This window comes from Dipodomys ordii, unplaced genomic scaffold (genome assembly GCF_000151885.1).
Source record: "Dipodomys ordii isolate 6190 unplaced genomic scaffold, Dord_2.0 Scaffold58, whole genome shotgun sequence".
Classification (NCBI taxonomy): Eukaryota; Metazoa; Chordata; class Mammalia; order Rodentia; family Heteromyidae; genus Dipodomys; species Dipodomys ordii.
Window position 1 is genome coordinate 562,225 of NW_012267274.1, and position 6,598 is coordinate 568,822.

The following is a 6,598-nucleotide window of genomic DNA, read 5'->3' on the forward strand; positions in this document are numbered from 1 at the left end:
CCTGACCAGGGAAGGGGTCGTGACTAGGGAAGGGGTCGCGAGCAGGGAAGGGGTTGCGAGCAGGGAAGGGGTCGTGAGGAGGGAAGGGGTCGTGAGGAGGGAAGGGGTCGTGAGGAGGGAAGGGGTCGTGAGCAGGGAAGGGGTCGTGAGCAGGGAAGGGGTCGTGAGCAGGGAAGGGGTCGTGAGCAGGGAAGGGGTCCTGACCAGGGAAGGGGTCGCGACCAGGGAAGGGGTCGTGAGGAGGGAAGGGGTCGTGACCAGGGAAGGGGTCGTGAGCAGGGAAGGGGTCCTGACCAGGGAAGGGGTCGCGACCAGGGAAGGGGTCGCGACCAGGGAAGGGGTCGCGAGGAGGGAAGGGGTCGTGAGGAGGGAAGGGGTCGTGAGGAGGGAAGGGGTCGTGAGGAGGGAAGGGGTCGTGTTAAATAGCTGTGGGTAGCGGGCAGTCAGTGCCTGCTCCTGCGCTGTGTTGTTCGCTGGAAGACATGAAGGCCTGGGACCCCTGAAGGAGGGCCAGGCCAGAGCTCAAAGCTGTGCTGCCTGGAGAGGGCCAGGGCGCAGGAGGAGGGCCCGGAGCCCGGAGCTTGGGGCTGCGCCCCAACCTCCCCACACAGAAGACCTCCCGGCAGGCTCATTTTGATTCCTGGGCAGATGATGTGTAAAGGCTGGGTAGGGCTGTGGCAAGTCGGCGTCGCTTCTGACCTGTGTGATCATTTGCAAGGTGTCTGTGCACCTTGGCCCTGCATTGCAAGGCGCGGGGGGGGGGGGTGAGTGTGAGCGCCAGTCCCTGGCTCAGCCTCTGGTCTCCCCAGTGACCTTAAGGACTCAGCAGCCTCCACTCCCTCTTACTGTCTCCCCCACAGGCTTCCTCATGCAGAGGCCTTCTGTGCCCTCCAACGGGGGCACATCTGGAAAAGGGCCCCGGGTCCCACGTTCTGTGAGCACAATGGAAACTGAGGAGGACCCTGGCTGCAGGGGGAGGGGTTGGCGGGGCTGGATTCTGGGTACCCTTGGGGGCAGAGCCAGCTGGGATTGCCTGATGCAGGGCTTGTCGGGGCTTAGAAGGACGAAGGCCTGGAGAAAGTCCCTCTGAGCCCCTTGGTGCAGGCAGGGCAGGGCCTCCAGCTTTCCCAGGGTATCTGGGCTTAGAGGAGGCTCCCAGCAGGCAGGCGTAAAGCTAAAGGGTGGCTTTCTGTGGGGCCCACCGGATAGCAATCCTGCCGCAGAGACTGGTGTCCTGGAGCCAGGCTGACTCGTTTGTCCCTGTACCTCCTGTGGACCAGGCTCAGGTCCCCACCCATTGGTTGTCCCATGTCTGGGTAGACAAACCGATCACCCTGACCAGAAGATGGTCCTGCAGGGCGGGTGCGGTGACTGCCGCAGGCCGCAGGGGTGCAAGGTGGACGGACCCGCTCCAGAGCCTTCTGCTCACCTGGCTCCTCTCTGCTTTATCCCACAGTGAACTTTGACCACTTCCAGATCCTGAGAGCCATCGGGAAGGGCAGCTTTGGCAAGGTAAGGGGGGCTGAGGGCAGGCCGGCAGGGGCGGGGGGCGGGCACCCTGCGCTCGGCAGCCGTCCCTTCAGCCTTCTCTTTCCTCAGTGAGGGTAGCTTGGGTCTGGAGAGGGAGGCTCTCGGAAGGGGCGGCGTGGCGTAGCCATATCCCATGGTCCTAGAGCTCACAGGACCGTCAGCAGCAGCCTCTGTCTGAAGTCACCCTGTGTCCCAGAGGCCACACGATGCCTGTGCCCGCTCATCAGGTGCAGAGGGACGGGTGGAGGGTCCAGGCAGAGACCCGCAGCAGCTTCCTTTCCAGCACGTAGTCCACAGGGCTGGAGCCAGCCCTCTGCCTGCTTCCTGTTTTCTCTTGGCCCGCTCTAACTTCCCAGTTGTTGACTTGTGATATCCAGACACTGGGGGCAATTATAACTGGAAGAGGCTGAACGAGAGCTCTGGGAAGGCTGGGATTTGCTGTCGGCTTCTGTGGCAACTGAGCGGCCAGTCCCTTCTGAATGGATGCTTCTTTTCAGCGGTTTAAGGGCTTGGCGGCAGCACGGGCTGCCAGCCCAGCGGAGTCTGCTTATTCAGGCTTCACCAGGCCGTTCTAAAGAGATTGCTGCCAGAGCAGAATGCAGAGGGCATTGGAGTATGATTAATTGCCTCCGTTTTAAGGCTTCTCCAGGCTTTGTGATGGATGATTAAGTCAGAGAGATGAGCACCAAGGAGAGAGGTTCCTAACATCTGTGTCAGGAGGTGTCCCTGGCCCAGGTGCTTTGATGGTTTTGAGGATGGCTGGCCCTGGACCCTCAGGTCCTGACTTTGTCAGGAGTGCACAGCTGGTTGGGAGACCTCTGTGCTTGGTTCCCAGGGCCACAGTGGTACAGGGAAAAGGCGGGGGAGAGGGGGAACAGCTGTGGTTGGGCTCGGGAGGGTGACTGAGACAGGAAGTGGAGGAGGAAGCAGCTGTGGCTGGGCTCGGGAGGGTGACTGAGACAGGAAGTGGGGGAGGAAGCAGCTGTGGCTGGGCTCAGGAGGGTGACCCAGACAGGAAGTGGGGGAGGAAGCAGCTGTGGCTGGGCTGGGGAGGGTGACTGAGACAGGAAGTGGAGGAGGAAGCAGCTGTGGCTGGGCTCAGGAGGGTGACTGAGACAGGAAGTGGGGGAGGAAGCAGCTGTGGCTGGGCTCGGGAGGGTGACCGAGACAGGAAGTGGGGGAGGAAGCAGCTGTGGCTGGGCTCGGGAGGGTGACTGAGACAGGAAGTGGGGGGAGGAAGCAGCTGTGGCTGGGCTCAGGAGGGTGACTGAGACAGGAAGTGGAGGAGGAAGCAGCTGTGGCTGGGCTCAGGAGGGTGACTGAGACAGGAAGTGGGGGAGGAAGCAGCTGTGGCTGGGCTCAGGAGGGTGACCCAGACAGGAAGTGGGGGAGGAAGCAGCTGTGGCTGGGCTCGGGAGGGTGACCCAGACGGGAAGACACTGATCACCAGGCACTCAGAACTTAGGCCGGAGGTGCCATTGCTATAGAGGCCCTGATGGAGGGCAGAGACCACCCTGGGGTGAGCGAGGGGAGGGACTGGCGCTGCTTCCGCCTCCCTGCCTGTCTTTCTACTCTCAAGTGCGGGACACCTTCCTACTTCTGCTGGCCCTTGACCCCTGCCAGATGGGCAGCTTCCTCTACTAGGCTTACAGAGTCTGGCCCTTCTGGCCAATTCTGAGCTCCAGAGAGATACTGGCTCAGAAGTAGGCTGCTACGGAGTGGAGGAGACAGAGCAAGTGTGGTTTTATTTATTTATTATTTCAGAGGCAAGTTAGTAGTGCAGCTGGCGGGCTTCTTTGTACCCGCCGTTTAGCTGTCTAATTAAATCTCCAGCGCTCTGGGCTTTGGTTGCCTGGGCTTCTGGGAGTGAGGCTTGTCTCGGGCCAAACTTGAGTCCTTCCAGTTGCTCTCAGTGACCAGGGCAGTGGCCTCAGACTAGAAGGAGTGGGAATAGGGAAGGGAACCCCCAAGATCTGCTGGGCAAAAGCCAGTTAACTAGCAAAAAGCTGGAAGCGGAACTATGGCTCAAGTGTTCCAACACTAGCCTTGAGTGAAGGGATGGTACCCAGAGTTTGAGTTCAAGCCCTAGTACCTGTACCTCTCCCCGCCCCCCTCACCGAAAATGTGGTAAATTGCATGTAACCTGGCATTGTCCAGCCCATTGGCCTTCAGGTGCACAATCTTTCTTCACGCATTCTGCATAGCCAGGCTGTGTGATAGATTGCTGTAACTTTCCATCTTGCAGAACTGAAGCTGTGCTCCATTAAATCATAGTGCCTGACAGCCAGTGTTCTTTCTCTCCCTGTGCTTTCTCTTGTCGGGGACCTCACAGTCTTACTTCTGACTCCTATAACAAAGATACTGTAGGCTGATGCTTCAGACATAGACATTGCTTTGCTCTTTCAGTTCTGGAGGCTAGAAGTCTGGGAGCAAGGTAGTCTGGGGTGTGATGGGGACCCACTTCTTGGTACAGACAGAGCTTTCTGAGGTGAGTGTGGGGTGGGAGGGAGACTGGACCTCTTTGGGAGCCCTGCAGAGGCACAGATCCCACCTGGGAGATGACCACTCCACTCCTAGTACTGGCAAAGAGAAGGCTAGGATTTCACCATAGGAATTATTTTGTGGGGGGGTGACAGCATTCAATCTGTTGTAGTATTTACGTGAAATCATGTAATACCTGTCTTTGTACCTGGTTAATTTTATGTAGCACAAAGACTGCTCCTGGCACAGCACGTGTCAGATTCCTTCCTTTATAAGGAATGGCATCCTACTGCTCCTCCATAGCATGCTTGTTCTTCCACTAAGCCATGGGCATGGGGGGTGCTTCCATTGCTTAGTCCTTGTGAATAATGCCGCTGTGGGTGTGTTTGGAAACCCCCGGGTCTCTGTTTTTAATTTTGTATATAAAAGAGGAATTGCTGGGGCTGGGAAGGTGGCTCAGTGGTAGAACACTTGTCTTGCATGCTCGAGGCCCTGGGTTCGATTCCTCAGCACCACATAAGAAAAAAGCCGGAAGTGGCACTGTTGCTCAAGGGGTAGAGCGCTAGCCTTGAGCTGAAGAGCTGAGGGACAGCGCCCAGGTCCAGAGTTCAGGCCCCACAACCGGACCCAAAAAAAAAAAAAAAAGAGGAATTGCTGGATTGTAGGGTGATCCTGAACGCGACTTTCTGAGCAAATGCCACCAGACTGTTTGCTAAGCAGATCTTGCCATTCCCACCAGCAGGCTCTCCATGTCCTTGCTGGTTACGTTCCATTGTCTGCTAGTAGTTCTCCCAATAGAGTGAGATGCAGTCTCATGGTTTTAACTTGCTCCACCCTGATTGCGACAAGGCCTGGCTGTGAACCCCCGAGGATGAGACCCTCAATGTGAGTACAGGGCCAGGTAACTCAGACCTGGGCATCTGCTGAAGAGGGCCGACTCCCAGACTCCTGACAGGGGCACTGGAGGCTGGTTTTTGTGTAGCTGGTTTTCCTGAGCAGAAAGTCACAAGGGGAATTCTTGAGAGCAGAATCTGGTAGACCATCTCCTGTGATGAAGGAATAAACAATACTTATATAATGAAGGAATACAGTTGGGTGCTCAAAAGTGTAGATCCAGGCAGAGATACAGAAGTAGATTAGTGTTGGGGGCCAGCATGAGAGTAAGGGTAAGGACTAGCAGAGCCAACTGGCTGAAGTGCCTGTCCCTGGTTACACGTCAGGTGATCTCCATGCTGCACAGCATCAAGGCTGCTGCTTTCTAAGCATTAGCTTCTCAAGTTCATCCCTCATCCAGCATAAGTTGAGTACCAGAAGTCACCTGCAGGGGGCACTAGACCTTGCTGGTACACTTGACCTCATGCCTTTTCCCTACTGAGCCAGTATTCCAAGGGGCCTCCTAGCAGAACCCTGAGTCTTGTGGGAAAGATACCATTTGAGGGCGGAAATGCTGTTCTGCTAGGCTTCCATTCTTTCCAAAATGGTAGCTCAGCCTTGAAGAGCATGGGGCATGTCCACCCCACGGATCCTCTGGAATCTAGAGAGCTCATGTCTCGGAGCAGGTTCTGTTCTCCAAGAGAGAGGGAGATGGGGGCCCAGCCCACAGCCTGTGACTAGCTGCAGGATGAAGTATGCTTCTGTCCCTGGGTTCTGGGTCGTGGGGACCCCTGGCTGCATCTGACACTGCTGCTAGGAAGCTTCACCTTCCCTGTGGCTGTGGGCTGGGCTCCTGAGCCTCATTCGGGGGAGGGAGCCCCACTCAGGGCTGTGCCCAGGCTCCACCATGCATATGGTCTCTGTGCACCTGCCTTTTCCCCAGAAGCCAACGTGGTGCATGGACATACTCCTTCCCTCCCCCAGGCCCTCCCCCCCACCCCGTTCTCTCCACTTTTGCCCAGCTTATATCCAGAGAGTGATGGGGCACAATCAGTTCTAAGACATATAATCTGATTGGGCATAACCAAGACATGGAGGAAATAGATTCAGTTTTCTCTGGACACTAGTCTAGCCCGCAGGTTCTCCGCGTTCCCCCATGCTTCTGACCACTCTACACTGTGATTAAGAACTTGGAGTGGTCTTGGCTCCCAGCCAGGGGTTAGGAAAGGCCAGCCGTCTGGGAAGCCAGCCCTTCTGATTAGGTGTGCTCTAAATCCAGGGAATTGAATTCTGGCCTGTGGCTACCATTATCCCATCCCATGTCTGGGAGAATAGGGGGGTGGGGAGGGGGGAGTAATCTGGTAATCTGCAGGAGAAAAAGTACACACATTTACTGGCTTTTGATGTTACACGTGTGGGGAAATCCTAGGGAACAGAGCTGAATACCCAGAAAGGTGGTGCTACTGGCAGCTGACCTTACTTTACCCCTGTCAGTGGGGGAGGATGGGCACCAATGGGGAGACAGTGGCCTGCAGCAGACCTGTCTGCAGCCAGCCTGCCCAGGCCCCTGTGAGGACTCTGTCCCCTGTGTGGGGGAGAGCTCTGCCCGGCTTGTCTGTAGCCAGCCATGCCCAGGCCCCTGTGTGGGGGAGAGCTCTGCCCGGCTTGTCTGCAGCCAGCCATGCCCAGGCCCCTGTGTGGGGGAGAGCTCTGC

The 6,598-nt window shown here is 57.2% G+C and overlaps 1 protein-coding gene across 1 annotated transcript in view; it reads left to right on the top strand.

The window, feature by feature from the left end:
* Window positions 1-1,457: 1,457 nt before the first annotated feature.
* Stk32c (serine/threonine kinase 32C) overlaps window positions 1,458-6,598 on the top strand; it is a 28,738-nt gene continuing 23,597 nt past the window's right edge. Inside the window, exon 1 of the mRNA XM_013021909.1 lies at window positions 1,458-1,512. The gene's annotated coding sequence lies outside the window, so the exon portion shown is untranslated. The remainder of the gene's footprint in view (window positions 1,513-6,598) is intronic.